Below are 17,258 nucleotides of genomic sequence, written 5' to 3' on the forward strand. Positions count from 1 at the left end.
ATCATTCCTTCCCACCAATCATCCTGCCCCCTCCCCCAGATGTTTAGCTCATGCAACCACCTTTTGAAAGGTTTTGTGCTGATGAAAGTGAGAGCATTATTAATAGACTCAACAGCTCTGCAAAGGCACCTCATTTCTGATCTGCAACACTCGTACTCCTTGGTGATCATGCCTGCTTCTCACATGCCTCTCCAATGCATCTGTCTCCTCACCTACAGTACCCGCTAGCTCTGAACTCCCCATAAAGCTCTGGGGATGCATCTCACTCTTGACCATCAGCCCCCTTTGCTTGTGCAGCTCTGGGCTTCCATACTTCATCTGCTGCGAACGTTATTTCTGAACAGCAGAGCTCCTTGAGCACATGCTTAGACCTCTTCAACTGTGCCTCAAACATGGTCTGCAACTTCCCTTGATGTTCCACTTCCAGACCTCTCTTGGTTTTGTCATTGAGCAAGAGATCTTCATCGCACTTTTGGATGTGATCACACACATTTTCACTTGCCATTTGAACCCAGGTCACCAGAAGCGAAAGGCTGTTGCATTACTCATTACCGTGTTTTAGATTAACAGTCCTTCTTGGCTAAGCCCTCGTCCAGACTAACCCGCGGCATCGGCGGGTTAAAATCGATTGCTCGGGGATCGATATATCGCGTCTAGTCTGGACGCGGTGTATCGATCCCCGAGCGCGCTTACATCGATTCCGGAACTCCATCAATCCGAACGGAGTTCCGGAATCGACGCGGAGAGCCGCGGACATCGATGCCGCGCCGTCCAGACTGGTGAGTACCTCGATTTTAGAAATTCGACTTCAGCTACGTTATTCTCGTAGCTGAAGTTGCGTATCTAAAATCGATTTTAATTCCTAGTCTGGACGTGGCCTAAGAAACATAAGAACATAAGAATGACCATGCTGGGTCAGACCAAAGGCCCATCCAGCCCAGTATCCTGTCTACTGACAGTGGTCAATGCCAGGTGTCCCAGAGGGAGTGAATCTAACTGGCAATGATCAAGTGATCTCTCTCCTGCCATCCATCTCCATCCTCTGACAAACAGAGGCTAGAGACACGATTCCTTACCCAGCCTGGCTAATAGCCATTAATGGACTTAACCACCATGAATTTATCCAGTTCTCTTTTAAACACTGTTATAGTCCCAGCCTTCACAAGCTCCTCAGGCAAGGAGTTCCACAGGTTGACTATGCGCCGTGTGAAGAAGAACTTCCTTTTATTTGTTTTAAACCTGCTGCCCATTAATTTCATTTGGTGACCCCTAGTTCTTGTGTTATGGGAACAAGTAAATAACTTTTCCTTATTCACTTTCTCTACATCACTCATGATTTTATAGACCTCTATCATATCCCACCTTAGTCTCCTCTTTTCCAAGCTGAAAAGTCCTTGCCACCCAGAGCAACGTGAAGGCATCCAGGTTATAACCCTTGACGGGAGGGCGGAAATATACTCTAGCTCAACCTTCACTGTGGTGCTGTACTTTTATGACTTGTAATGCTCGGGTCCAAGAACGTAAATTGGTATTTTATAACTGAGCTGAGAAAGGGAGTGTGTGTGACTTGACAGTGGCCTCCACTCTTGTCTTTCTGGAGCTCAGTCATCGGATTTCATTCATAAATCCCCTCACTGGGTAATGACTCTTCTCTGGGCTTGACTTCACTACAAAACTTGGGAGCAACTGTGTTAATTAACTGTGAAGCAAAACACACTCTTGCCCTGTGTACACCCATCATACAGCTGGGTTCCATATGGTCTTCTAAGGTCTGGTCTACACAACCTACTGAGGTCAACATGAGCTGCCTTGCGTTGACCTAGCTGCGGAAGTGTCTCCACAGCTGTGGAACCTGACATAAGTGCTTCTCTACGCCGACTTAATAACACCCCCTCCCTGAGCAGCGTTGAGTTACAGTCAATGTAATGAGATCACTGCAGTGTCATGTAGACACTGTGTTGTTAACTTCTATTGCTATTGGCTTTCAGGAGCTGTCCCACAATGCCAGAGGCAACACATGGGTGGGGGGGAGGGGACACAGTGAAACGTACACCCTCCCCCACCCGCTCCCCCCCCCCCCGATTTTTGCCAGCGTTCACAACAGAACATTCGGCTCTCTGCAGGCTGGAAGGGACAGGGGCTGCTTCCAGCTGCCTGGGGTGGGTGGGGAGGGATGATCTGGCCCATGTCTTTGCAGAGCCCATCCCTTCCTGCCTGCACAATGCCAAAAGATAGCTAACATCTCTAGGCTGCTGCTGGCCACTGACATAACCCAACCACCTTCTGTCCCTCAGCTGAAGTGCAGGCAGGAAGGGGTTAAGCCCTAGGGAGGCATTGGGTACCTGGGTGCCAAGGAACCTGACTGCAGAGGCTTCAGTCTGACCAGAGGTGGCTCAGGAGGGGAGGTCACCTAAGGGACCAAGCAGCCCCGCGCTTCCTGGGGCCAGGACCCAGGGAGGTTGGGGAGGGGCAAAGAGGCCACTGAGTCCCTGCTGCGGACCTTGCAGGTTCAGGGCAGAAATTGGCTGGACTTTGCTTCAACCCCCACTCCAGAGTTTAGCTGAGGGGCGGAGTGGCTCCCCTGTTCCAGGACCATGTGGGCCTTTGACACATGCAGTGCTCGGCTCCTCTTGGGCAGCACCCCCTGTGAGAAGGTCTGGGGCTTTCCCGGGGCGCTGGCGTGGCCAGAGGCAAGGGGGCAGGAAGTTGTCTGCTGGTCAGACTGCCCGCGTGCTGAGCACTCCCCTCGAGGCTGGTTCTGTGCACAATGCGGGAGCAGCAGGGCTGGAAGGAGTGTGAGGGGGCAAAGCGAAGAGAGGACAGAGAGAGGGGGATCTCAGCGAGGGGGAAGGAAAGCGAGGAGCACGTAAAGGGCAGATGGATCACCTGCAGAGGTGACACATGGGGCTATCATGCGCCTCCCGACCTTCCAATTGTGCCCCCTAGCAATGCGTCGCCTCTGCGCAGTGCCCTGCACTGACAGTACAATCGACACAAACGCTCCTTTGAGTACACACATTGCCAACACCAGGAGCCAAGTGTGCACACACACGAGCAATTTAATAACTGTGGGGGCCGTATGCTGCCGTAAATTAGGTCGACATAATTTTGTAGGGTAGACGTGGCCTAAGCTTACCTCATTTGCTGGTGAATTTGATGCACTCTTGGGTTGCCCAGAAACATTAGCTGCTGTGTTATCTCTTTGTTTAAGCTCTGGAAAGCTCTCTCTTGCCGAGGCCGTGTGCCAGCTCCCTGCCACACCAGTCTGTTCACATCTCCAGCAAACTCTTCAAGTTGCTGCCTTCCGGGTAACCCTCCGTGAACCCCAGTTCCTAAACTCTCCAGAGACGTCTCTCTGCAGTATCCAGCCCAGATCACTGGCCACTCACAGAAATGATCATTGCCTCCAAAGAGACAATGTACACCCCAGCCTGTTGGTTTAACTGAGGACTCGCATTTTAATATACAACTCCAAGATGGCTGATAGGAAAACGCAGAATCAGTTTATTACTAAAGAACAGGGATTTAAGTGATACTAAGCAACAGAAAGAAAGGAGTTCTGGCTACAAACAACACAAAACCTGCCCACTGTCTGGAGTCTAACACTTAACTCCACGCGCGCTACATCTCTGTCTCACATATAACAAGCTACCAGCAAGTCTAGCCCCTCAGGAAGGAGCCCCCAGGGATCACAGGCTCAGAGGGCACAGATCCCTTCACCCCAGAGTGATGGGTAACAAAAGAGTCCCCTGCCGGCCCTTCTATAGTCTAGAAATCCAATGAAATGAATTCTTGGAAAAGTAAACCAAAGTTCCTCTCCCCTGCTGCTTGTTCTTTGGGGTGAAGGCAGCAAACCCCATCTTCCTCCTCAGGTCAACTTGCTCTCTTGATTGGCGTGGTCACTTTCTTTACCTTCCATGCAAAGGTCTGTAATCAAGCCATGCTGTTTTCTCATCCCCTGTTGGCTGGATCCCTGCTGACAGGTAAATCCACATCCTCTGGGCAGGGCAGGTTTGTTTATCAGCTGTCTCCATGTGCCATGGGTCTACAGGCTCAATGTTCTTGAACAGCTCTGAATCAGCCCCTGCCAGGACCCTCATCAATGTGGCAGTCCCCTCAGGGCACACTCAATAGGCTTAGCCTCCTTGGCTTCGGTGCCTCTTGGGACTCACCAAGACCCCTGTTTCATGCCGTGAGCTCCCTGCAGTGAATCCACCTGAATAGGATACCTGGGGAAGCCTTGGACATCCCATCAAAGGGGACCAATGCACCCCCACCTTCCTCAGTCAGCAGTGACTCTCAGCCAGTGCTGTAGAAAACAAAAGGGTTTATTATTTGTCTGGAACCCAGTGTAGAAAATTCTTCCTTAGCACAGAAAGCAGGAAGTTACTGCACAGTCCATCTGGCTGAGTCCTGAGCCTGGAGACCCTTTCTCCTGACCCATCCTGACTCCAGTCCTGCGTGTCCAGCAGCACACATGGCCATCCCACCTGGCCACTCCTCAGTCTTTTTTCCCTCTTCCTGGGAAAACATGGTCACCTGGTCTCCTCCTGACTCATTGTTTGTTCTCCAACTGGTCAAGCCATCTGGCTTCCTGAATAGGGCCAGGGTTATCTAGCTAGGAAACAAATTGCCAGGCTATTGTTTGGGCCCAGGCCCCACCTGGATCTCTGAATTCTTCTGCAAAGAAAATGCATTTTCCCCTCCCCTTGTTAAACCCCACCTTAATTGATTAGTCTCATTATAGCTGGTATGGCAACACCCATTTTTTCCTGTTCTCTGTGTATATATATATCTTCCTACTGTATTTTCTACTTCATGCATTCGATGAAGTAGGTGTTAGCGCATGAAAGCTTATGTCCAAATAAATGTGTTAGTCTCTAAGGTGCCACAAGTTCTTCTTATTCTTTTTGCTGATGCAGACTAACACAGCTACCTCTTTGAAACCTGTCACACAGGGGAAACTGAGGCACACACAAAATGCATACAAAATATTCTGAAAAATCCTACATCATCACACCATGTTACCAGTGCCCACGCATAACTCTCTATGCACAAGCTACCTCCATACATCACGCAATGATATTCATGACCAAGATGTTACATTTACATCGATGCCTTACAAGACTTTGTTTGGCTAAATATTCTGTGTGTTGGGCGCACCCTTTGCCAGTGAAGACTAGCCCTGTATGTGGCCAATTCTGATCCTGTCTAAAAGAATGGGAGTTTTGCCCTTGCCTTGAGTGGTAGTAGTATGAGCCTGGATCTCTTTTGTCCTGCACCTCGGACCATCATTTCCACCTGTGCAAAGTGTGTTTAAACTGATGCAATCTGATCTGGACACTCCTTGCACCCATCTGAATGACTTCACGTGGTGCAGGGAAATGGAGAACCGCACCGTATAATTCCCAACAGCTCACAGGTAGGGAGTAGATTTTCAAAGCTCAGCTCCCTGGGGGGTTTCAAATTGGGTGTGGAAGCTGATGATGCAGTCTGGTATTTTCTGTGATACACTTGTTCTTATTTACAAGGAATGTACAAAGGCCTGTTTCTCTGAACACAGGAGGAATCAAACAACAACAACAACAGTTTCATTGTTCCAAATCTGCCTTTCCACCCAGCCCTTTGTGCCTAAAAAGTTTTTTCCCTTTGCTTTATCTCAGGGCCACATTACTGTGCTTCTAGGCTGTGTTTGCTTGGCCATCTCTCCCTGTCCCTGTGTCTGCTTCTGCTTCCCACACTCAGACCCCCAAAACAATGCTCAGGGCTTGGCTACTCTTACGAGTTACAGGGCATTAAAGGAGCCCTGGGTGCCCTAGCTCATTCTCCGTCCACACTGGCAAGGCACGTAGAGAGCTCTGACTCCATGGCTAGAGCTGTCACGGAGTGTGGGGGAGTCCGGCCCTGCACCCCTCTTCCTGGGACCCACAGTGACTCTCGGCCAGCCAGTACAACAGAAGGTTTATTGGACAACAGGAACACAGGTTACAGCAGAGCTTGCAGGCACAGTCAGGACCCCTCCACCGAGTCCTTCTGGGCTTTCAGGGTGCTTGGATCCTAGCTAGGATACCCTGAATTCCGCCCACACAGCCCCAAGCCCCAAACTCCAACTGCTTCCCTCCTGCCACTCCCTTCCTTTGTCCCCTTCCCGGGCAAAGGTGTTGACCTTTCCCCTCCCTTACCTAGCTCAGGTTACAGGCTCTGGCATCGTCCATCTCCTAAAGTCCTCCCCTGCTCTCCCACTCCCCACACAGACAGTCCCTACTGCATCACAAGAGCGCTCCTGGTACTCCACCTTGGCGAGTGGAACAACGTTTGCTGCACCCCCGCTGGAGCACCCCAACGTCAGTGTGGAAGAGGTGCTGCATTACTGTGCTGAGATCAGCCTCCGGAAATGTCTCATAATCCCCTTAAGTCAAGTGGCCACTCTTGTCATTGTTTTGGATATGCCCTTTGAAAGCTCCATTTCTGACAGCCGGCTGCTTATCTGCTCCGAGACAAAGCAACCATTACAGTGGAATGCCGTGTATGAGCGAGAGAGAGGTGGGGGAGGAATAGGGGGAGGTCTGCTGCTGTCTGAACTTACAAGGCAGCATGCTGACAAGCTCTCAGCCCCACAAAAACCCACTCTCTCTCCCCCACATACACACAACACACTCCCTGTCACATTCCCCCCCCACATTTGAAAAGCACGTTGCAGCCACTTGCATGCTGGGATAGCAATGCACTGGCTCTCTGTGACCATTGCAAGAGCTGCTAATGTGGCCATGCCAGTGCGCTGGCAGCTGTCAGGGTGGACAGACTGCAGTGCTTTCCCTACTGTGCTCTATGAAGGCTGGTTTAACTCAAAGCGCTCTACATCTGCAAGTGTAGCCACACCCTCAGAGAAAATCTCTGAGTCTGAGTCTCTAGAATTCCTGAGTGGCTTTGGATGTGCCTATGTCTTGGAGACAACTATTGTTTCTTACATTAAACCTGAATGAACTGCAGCTGTTACACTCATTAGTTTACATGAGGTTTTAATCTACTCTATAAAAATACTCCCTGCCTTAGCTTCACCAATTCTCCGGATGGAGCCTAACACCTTGTTCATCCTCCCATCCCAGATGGAACGGAGGAAAAAAATTACAATTTTCCGCATTCTCCAACAGCCCTGGAGGCAACGTGTGTTGTGTTGGCTGGGGACGGGCAAGTCACCCCAGATGTGTGCGGCTGAGGACGGCCTCCTCCAGGGCACAGTGCCTGGGCTAACAAGGATTGGCTGGCTGTGTAGCAACAGGATCCCTCAGTCACAAATGCATCTGTTTGTCTTAAATGACAGTTTGGAACACAGCTCACTAGATTCTCATTTTTAGCCAGTTACTGAGCATTTGCTTTGCACAGTTTGCACAGAGAACAACTTATTATAGCTCCGAATCTGTGTGGAATTGTCTTCCCTTCCCAGCAGGACACTGCGCAGATGGTGCCTAATGCCTTTGGGTAAATACCACAAGATGTGGCAGAAACGACATTACTGAGCGCAGCCCGGGGAGAGACCACACCACAGAGAGTGGGACTGTGGTCACTTCCGATTAATGATTAAGGAGCTAATCACAGGCTGGGCTGAGCACCCGTCGTGTCCATTGAAATCGGTGTACTGGAATGAACAATCCTGCATGGCAAGGGAGATGGACATGGACTGGAAGAAGCAATGACTAATTTTTAAAAGTGATATGGGAGGAGCCTCAATTTGAAACTTGAATGTCCTTAAACACAGGTTGCTTTTCAAAAAGCAGACATCAGACTTCGTCTCAAGCTGGGCACCCGAAAATCACATCTTCACTTTTTTAAAACCTTGATCCTTCTTTCTCGGGCCCCAGTCTCTAGCTGTGATTCTGTGACTGCAAATAGTGGGTGAATTAAGTTCTACCCAGGGAGGTAGACAGCAGATATGAGTCAAAATCAAAACCCTTCATCCAGTCGTACTTTAAATTTGTGGGCAGTGGAACCAGAATAGAAACATAGGCCAGAATTTTGTGGCTAGCCCCATCACTATCGTGATATAAAAGAAAACTCCGGATCCCGACCACTCTGAAATGTAAGAAGCCCAGCAGAGATACAGTTTCACTTGAAGCCTTCAGGAAGTGCAGATTCAGCATTTTCAAGCTGGCCTGGTGCATATACCACTCTTTGCCTCTCCATGCAGAGAGAGAGTGTGTGATATGTGTGTGTGTGTGTGTGTGTATATTCCATTGTCTTTTTGACCATTGTTGATTCCTGATCTGATCCTGGATGATGTATGGTTTGGGGTAAAATATAATCTATTTGCTAATCACACACAAAGAAATAATAAAAGAAGTTAATGAAGCTGTAACAGAAAATAGAAAAAACCATTAAACTAAAAATAGGCTTGCCTGTAAGTTTTAAACATTGAGTGTTAAGAGTTTAGGTTGAGACACAGTAGAAGTTGGCAGTTGGCATAAGATAGCATGTGTATTATTTGCTTGGCTTAAGGTTATAAAATTTAGCAATATATACCTTGTTGTAGTTTAGCAATGCATTGTGTGATAAATAGGTAAAAGAAATGAATGCATGGTGGCATCTTAGGGTACCTTTACAAGGAGGTAACCATGGAGCAAGCTGCATTGATGTTTTGAAACTATTGGGACGTTAATTGATGCTAGTGAGGTGTTAACGGTGAAAAATTTAACTATGGTTACCTGGAATACCCCATACGGTTAGTCAGAATACCCTTCTAGGTAAAGGCTGAAAACTTGGTCCCAGACATACGGGGTGGAATAGGAAAAGATGCATAAAGGATGGTGTAATTCAATCTGTTATTGAGACACTGGAACCATGACATGGGACAACTGGGTAGGACGCCTGGCCCACATCTTTCCTCCTGGGGTAATTACTTCCTTTTTCTTGTACCTTTGTTAAAATGGTTTCCATAAGGTTGGAAGAAAGCACAATGTAAGATTGTAAATATGAACAATGCAGGAAAACACTTTACTGCTCTTATCTTAGTCTTATACTTATGTAATTAAACTTTGTCTATCATTTCAATCGTCAGAATTAACTAAGGCTCATAAAGTTTCTGTGTGTGCTTTACCAATTTCATCATCTTAATTAACTCTATGTAGCCACCTAAATAAACTACCTGTTATTGGTGACAAGTGCATGTTGCACCCCAATACCTAATTTTAAAATGGCAATAATTGGACAGGTTAGAGCTTCCTTTGCTTCTCAGGGATGGGGAAATTCTCTGCCCCCTTTGAGGACAAAAACATAAAAGCAATGGGAGGAGGGTGAGCAGCTGAGTTTTCTGCTGACTGACACAGGTGCCGATGAATTTGATGGCGAGCAGTTATGGGCAACCCATGTTTAAACAGTGAAGTAACCTCTCCCAGCAGGTCTCATTACTGGAGAAAGTTCTCTCTGCTCCCTTCTCTCCCCCTGGAAAGACGCCTGGATTTAGGATTCAGCAGAAATCTGTTAATAAGGACACTTGGGGGGTGTTTAGGTCAGGGTCTCATTGTCGGGAGTCCCTGTCCGCTTTGTATTTGTAACTAGATGCGCTCCCCAAAAGAGTGCCATTTATCCAGATTGCCTTGGTTCGCATTACAACTCTCCTCCTGGCAGTTAACTATGTATCGTAGCAGGGTGGGAAGTGATTCCAGGATCCCTTCCAGATGATGCCACAAATCAATCATGATGGCAATAAAACATACGTGAGCTTTTTAGCAAGAAGCTAAACTCATTAAGTAAGTCAGGAGGAAACTTCCCCTATGGGTGGGTTATTCTAGAACTGCCCACTAGGGGGCTACTTGAACATTCCCCGGAACCCGCTGGCGCTGGCCAGGACACCGGACTAGAGGAAGCCCAGGTACCTGTTCCTAGAGCAGATTCCCTGCCCAGGTGCTTTGCAGACCCGGTATGAAAATTGCTGCCTCCTAATGAAATCTCAGGGGAAGTTTAGGGAAGGCAGATTGTACTTATGTGACAATTATTAACTTGGTCATGACTAGGAACTTGAGAAGTAAATACATGCACCTGCCCAGTAGGATCTAAAAGGCACCTATAATTGAGAACTCTAGGGGACACTTCCCTGGAGGGGTGACATATGCAACACACACTGAACAGCAGGTTACACTTACTACTCACCTCCGAATGAGGCGAACACCTCTTTGTTTGTGAAAGGTTGGAAGGATATTTGGCATCCATCAGTAATCGCCAAGAGCCATGGCTTTAGGTCAGCAGCACAGCAACCTCTATAGGCCTAGCCCAAGACTCACGGGGTAATAGCTACCTATGGACGCATCAGCACCCAGCTTTTCTCCAGTCTAAGCAGCAGCCAAGCCCAAAGCTGTTTAGTTTGCAATCACTAGCACTAACAAGACGAACCCCTGAGAGCCTCTGGCTGGAGACCGCCAAGGATCTGTTCAGTTTAGATAGAATCATAGACTCATAGACCTTAAAGTCAGAAGGGACCATTATGATAATCTAGTCTGACCTCCCGCACAATGCAGGCCACAGAATTTCATCCACCCGCTCCTGTATCAAACCTATGTCTGAGCCTTTGAAGTCCTCAAATCATGGTTTAAAGACTTCAAGGTGCAGAGAATCTTCCAGCAAGTGACCTGTGCCCCACGCTTAGCTTAGAGAGTACTGAGGGTATCACACCCAAACCACCCTACCTGGCCTCTTTCAGCCAAGGCCCTGCCCCAAATTGGCCAGGCCCTTTTATCTTCAACCCATGTCATAATTTATTCTGCATGAAAAGTACCTCTTACCACGTGGACCTCCCAGCTGCTGGACCTACAAATGGTGGGAGCTATCTTCTCCTCGGTTTGCTCTTCAGGAATCATCCAGCTGTGTGCTAGCAACAAGCTCCCTGCTAATACTGACTCTAGAGAGGACTCATGGGTGGATAAGGTATTGGATTTCCTTCCTCTTTCATGTGCCACTCCTGGGATCTCTGGCTCAGACCTGCGCTAAAACAATGGGAACTTTTGCTCAATGTGCAATGGTAGTCAAAAAAGCAAACAGAACATTAGGAATCATTAGGAATTAGATAATAAAAGAGAAAACATAATGCCACTATATAAATCTATGGTACACTCACACCTTGAATATTGAGTTTAGTTCTGGTCATCCCATCTCAACAAATCTATTAGAACCGGAAAAGAGAAGAGCAACAAAAATAATAAGGGGCATGGAGCAGCTTCTATATGAGGAGAGATTAAAAAGACTGGGGCTGAGATGACTAAGGAGGGGCCTGATATAGGTCTCTAAAATCATGAGTGGTGCAGAAAAAGTCAGTAGGGAAGTGTTATTTACCTATTCACATAACACAAGAACGAGGGGTCACTTCATTAAAAAAAAAACACCAGGCAGCAAGTTTAAAATAAACCAAAAGAAGTACAGTACTTCATGCAATGCACAGTCAGCCTGTGGAACTCCTTGCCAGGGGATGTTATGAAGCCAAAAGTATAACTGGGTTAAAAAAATAGATAAGTTCACGGAGGATAGGTCCATCAGTAGCTATTACCCAAGATGGACAGAGATGTAAGCCCATGCTCTGGCTGTCCCTACACTCTATATACCAGAATCTGGGAATGGGCTACAGTGATGGATCACTTGATAATTGCCGGTTCTGTTAATTCCCTCTGAAGTAGCTGGCACTGGCCACTGTGGGAAGACAGGATAATGGGCTGGATGGACCATTGGTCTGACCCAGAATGGCCGTTCTTACGTTCTTAACTTCTCTTCCCTCCAGCTCAGTCACTTAACATCATTAAAGACGTCCTTCCTGCTTTTAGCCAAGGTTGTATAAATACCTGACATATAATTTACAACGCAGCTGTGGCCTGTAACAGTAATAGAACACACTGGGAACCTCCACTAATGCATTCACTTACACCCAGGGCTGCCCTTCTCATTGTAAACATCTTCCATATAAGAAACTGCTGGCTCCTAACGAAATGAGCAATGCTTGAAAAAAGAAGAAGACGTAAACGGACCCAACATTGACAACTTATTAGTGAGACAAGGTGAGGGAGGCAATATCTTTTATTGGACTAACTTCTGCGGGTGAGAGAGACAAGCTTAAGCTCAAACACTTGCATCTCTCACCAACAAAATTGGCCCAGTAAAAGGTTTTGCCTCTCCCATCTTGTCGCACTAATATCTAGGGATCGATACAGCCACAACAGCACTGCGTTGACAACTTACAGCTGTTTAATGAGCCATCCATAGCAAATTCCATGTGGATACAAACGCTCCAGACAGCTTCTGAAGAAGTCATTGATAATGAAAAGCAGAAGTTAGCAGGGAGCTTTGAGACTGTTTGAGAGTGGTCTGGTGGAATGAACAATATGTTACCTAGTTTTCCAGTGTGCCATCTATAGCATCTTTACACATCTACTAACCCTTGTGCGCTGGCAGTTAGAGTTCAGTTTAACTTAAAAAAATGTTGGAACATGGGCTATATATCCATCTTTTCCAAAATGGCATCTCATCTGTCCCATTTGTGCCACTCTTTAGAAATGTGAGCTTGCTAGAAATATAGACGCCTACTAGATAGATAGACATATAGATGGGCCGATAGATGAATAGATAGTAACTGCTGTGTGAAACGAGAAAGGGATGTGATCATAATTAGATGAGGTGTGTGGCTTCTATTGTTTTTTGAAAGGGCTTTATATTTACATTCTCTTCTTTTTATGGGTCTAAGCTTGGTTTTTTATGGGCGGATACTTACTTTTGATAGGTTTATGGTCTTGCTTTCCTCCACTTTTTTATGTCTTTCGTTTGGTTGTGGAGGAATTTTTATTCATTTTTTGCTGATAATTGGCAAGATAAAAATTGTTTATGCTGCCTTATTGCACGGGCATAAAAGAAGCTGTTGGAACTGGAGTTTTTTTAAACTCTTTTTACAACATGCATGATTGCTCCTGAATTTGTGGTCTAGGTTTGTGATGCGTGGCTGCACTCCTGCAGTTATTGTGCTGTCTTCAATGAAACATGGACCTTTTGGTCATTATTCACATTGATACAAAGTGGTCTAGGCATAATGGACAAGAGTCAGATAGATTTTGGGGGGAGCCTATGGAGTGACCTTGCCTGGAGACCTCGAAATACCTAAACCTCCTAGCAGTGAATAAATGAGAGTGCTGAGACCACTGCCTGTCCTGTCTCATTGCTTCTCTTGTACTCCCCCCTGTCTGCCTGTGTCCATCTGTTGTCTCTTGATTTATACTCCAACAGTAAGCTGCTTGGGGACCGTCTTTGTGTACTGGGTTTGAACAGCATCTGGAACAATGGAGGCCTGGCCTGGGACTTGGGTTCCTAGGTTCAACGGCAATATATAAAAATAACAAAATGTAACAGAGAATAAACATAATACTGAGCTTTTATGCCATGATTTTCACCAGTAGATTGCAAAGTGATTTATGCAGGAAGGTATTGTTGCCCCTATTTCCATAGATTAATTCATAGACTCATGGATTTTAAAGCCAGAAGCGTCATCTAACTTGACTTCCTGTGTACTACCAGTTACAGAATTTCACTCAGTTACCCTGTATTGAGCCCAATCATGTGTGTTTGGCTAAAGCATGCCTTAGACTCATAGAGTTAAGGCTAGGAGGGGCCGTTATGATCATCTAGTCTCTGGCACATCACAGGCCACAGAACCTCACCCTCCCACTCCTGGAATAGACCCCTAACCTCTGACTGAGTTATGACAGCCAGGGGCGGCTCTAGGCATTTTGCCGCCCCAAGCACGGCAGGTAGGCTGCCTTCGGAGACTTGCCTGTGGGAGGTCCCCGGTCCCGTGGATTTGGCAGCAGCCTGCGGGAGGTCCGCCGAAGCCACAGGACCAGCGAACCCTCCGCAGGCATGCCGCCGAAGGCAACCTGCCTGCAGCCCTCGTGGCGACTGGCAGAGCACCCCCCGTGGCTTGCCACTCCAAGCACACGCTTGGCATGCTGGGGCCTGGAGCTGCCCCTGCCGTCAGCCTCCACTCTTGATTTAAAGACTTCACATTATACACAACCCACCATTTACACTAGTTTAAACCCGCAAGTGACTCGTGCCCCAAGCTGCAGAGGAATGAGGACCCCCTACTCCCCCCCGGGTCTCTGCCAATCTCACCTGGGAGAAAATTCCTTCCCTACCCCAAATGTGGTGATCAGTTAGACTCTGAGCATGTGGGCACAACCAACTAGACAGACCCCTGGGAAAGAATTCTCTGTAGTAACTCAGAGCCCTCCCCACCTAGTGTCCCATCACCAGCCACAGGAGATATTTGCTGTTAGCAGTCACAGATCAGCTACACACCATTATGGGAAGTTTCATCGTACTGTCTCCTTCTTAAACTTATCCAGCTCAGTTTTGAAGCCAGTTAGGTTTTTTAGCCCCATTGCTCCCCTTGGGATGCTGTTCCAGAAATTCACTCCTCTGATAGTTAGAAACCTTTGTCCAATTTCAAACCTAAACTTGTTGATGGCCAATTTATACCATTTGGTTTTCTGTCCACTTTGGTGCTTAACCTAAATAACTCCTCTCCCTCTCAGTTATTTATCCCTCTGAGGTACTTACAGAGAGCAGTCATATCTCCCCGCAACCTTTGTTTGGTTAGGCTAAACAAGCTGAACTTTTTGAGTCTCCTCTCTTAAAGTAGGTTTTCCATTTCTCTGATCATCCTCTTAGACCTTCTTTGCATCTGTTTCAGTCTGAATTCATCTTTCTTAAACATGAGAGACCAGAACTGCTCACACTATTCCAGATGAGGTCTCATCAGTGCCTTGCATAACTACTAACATTTCCTGTCTTTATTTTCTTTTTCCAGAAAGGCATCCAATCTTGATTTAAAGACATCAAGAGATGGAGAATCCACCAATTTCAGTGGTTAATCACGTTCATTATGAAACCTTTAACAATGCCTTATTTCTAATTTGAGTGTGTCTGGTTTTAAATTCCAGCCACTGGTTCTTGCAATGCCTTTCTCTGCCAGGTTAAAGCACCCTTTAAAACCCAGCATTTTCTCTCCTTGAGGATACTTTTATCTCGTAATCAGGTCAACTCTCAATCATCTTTTTGGGAAGCAAAACAGACTGAGGTTCTTTTAAGTTTCTCTCTGTCACTCAGTTTCCCCAGTTCTCAAATTTATTCTTCTAGCTCTTTTCTGAACCCTTTCCAATTTTTCAATGTCCTTTTCAAAACGTGGACAGCAGACCTGAGTGCAGCATGCGGTATCAGCCTCACTAATGCCACAGACAGAGGTAAAATCAACTCCTCTTCCTATTCACTAGTGAAAGATCTTACATAACACACATGGGAGCTGTGCATGGTTTATAGCAGATGGGTATTATTATTTCAGTCCATAGACAGAAGTAGCTGCTACAGAAGGGATGTGCCCCAGCCCTGCCATAGGCTTGTGGTATATTTCGCCCCTGCATCTGCATAAACTGCTTGATTTCCAGCATTTCCACCCATGGGAGTAAATTAGCAGAGAATTCAACGGGAAGACAGGATACATTAGGCTGGCCACCTAAATCACAGGGTCCCATCATGCACCCCACTGAGGGACTTGGAGAGCAGCTGATGAGTCTCACCAATCTCTAATCAATCATTGCTCACTAAACAGGGATATTTCTATTCTTCCCCATATGATTGAAACAGGGTCACGTCGCTGACTCACAAACATAGATGCCAAACGATTGGGAAATGAGCAAACACCTGCACCCTTCCAAGCCATCCTATCCCTGGAAAGGGCAGCAATCGATCTGACATTTAGAGCTAATTGGCTCACTCAACTTGGTGCTGGGATCATCAGGTACAAACTGTTTCTTCTTGCCTGGACAACATTTCTGTTAAACTAGAAACGCTTTAACCTATAAGGTCCTTTATTAAACGGTAGTGAATAGCAGGCTAGTGTGTATCTGTGCCACAGTGCCTGCTCCAGAGGCCACATACTATAAACAGCTAATGGGGATTCTTCTCAAGTGCTAGGCATCTGTGCTTTCAGAGAAGAGAGATCAGAAATAACAGGGGTGATGTGAGGACAAATATATTAAACATTGTGAGGTGCTCACATACTATAGGAATGAGGCATATAACTTAGATGTGTTGTCGCAGTGCATAGTTAGCCATCACTTTACTGAACACTAGCATAGCGCTCCATCAACCGTCGGATACACAAGCTGGTTAGTTGGCTACTCCTCTGCAGATGACAGGTGCTGCTTGAGTTTCTAGAATTTTGGAAGAAGAGACACACAAGGTGTGAAGCTATGCACGAGGCAGAGCCAGGAACTAACCTCTGATCTACGGAGTCCCAACTCACTTGCAAGACCATCCTGTTACTGCCCTGTCTTCCTAACCTTGACTGACCTAGTCAAGAGGTCAGTGCTGCCTCCTAGTGGCAGAGAAGTAGGCAACATCCTCAGTGGGATTTGTTCTTAATTAGTTGATTGAGAGGCAAGGCAATATATCATGCGGAATGCCACAATATTTTGTTCAGTATCTTCATCAATGATCTGGAGGATGGCGTGGACTGCACCCTCAGCAAGTTTGCAGATGACACTAAACTGTGAGGAGTGGTAGATATGCTGGAAGGTAGGGATAGGATACAGAAGGACCTAGACAAATCAGAGGATTGGGCCAAAAGAAATCTGATGAGGTTCAACAAGTACAAGTGCAGAGTCCTTCACTTAGGATGGAAGAATCCCATGCACTGCTACAGACTAAGGACTGAATGGCTAGGCAGCAGTTCTGCAGAAAAGGACCTAGGGGTTACAGAGGATGAGAAGCTGGATATGAGTCAACAGTGTGCCCTTGTTGCCAAGAAGGCTAATGGCATTTTGGGCTGTATAAATAGGGGCATTGTCAGCAGATCAAGGGATGTGATCTTTCCCTCTATTTAACATTGGTGAGGCCTCTTCTGGAGTACTGTGTCCAGTTTTAGGCCCCACACTACAAGAAGGATGTGGAAAAATTGGAAAGAAACCAGCGGAGGGCAACAAAAATGATCAGGTGGCTGGAGCTCATGACTTATGAGGAGAGACTAAGGGAACTGGGATTATTTTGTTTGCAGAAGGGATTTGCAGAAGATGAGAAGGGATTTGATAGCTGCTTTCAACTATCTGAAGGGATGTTCCAAAGAGGATGGATCTAGACTGTTCTCAGTGGTAGGAGATGGCAGAATAAGGAGTAATGGTCTCAAGTTGCAGTGGGGGAGGTCTAGGTTGGATATTAGGAAACACTATTTCACTAGGAAG

The sequence above is a fragment of the Gopherus flavomarginatus genome, chromosome 2 (assembly GCF_025201925.1).
Source record: "Gopherus flavomarginatus isolate rGopFla2 chromosome 2, rGopFla2.mat.asm, whole genome shotgun sequence".
In the NCBI taxonomy this organism is placed as follows: Eukaryota; Metazoa; Chordata; order Testudines; family Testudinidae; genus Gopherus; species Gopherus flavomarginatus.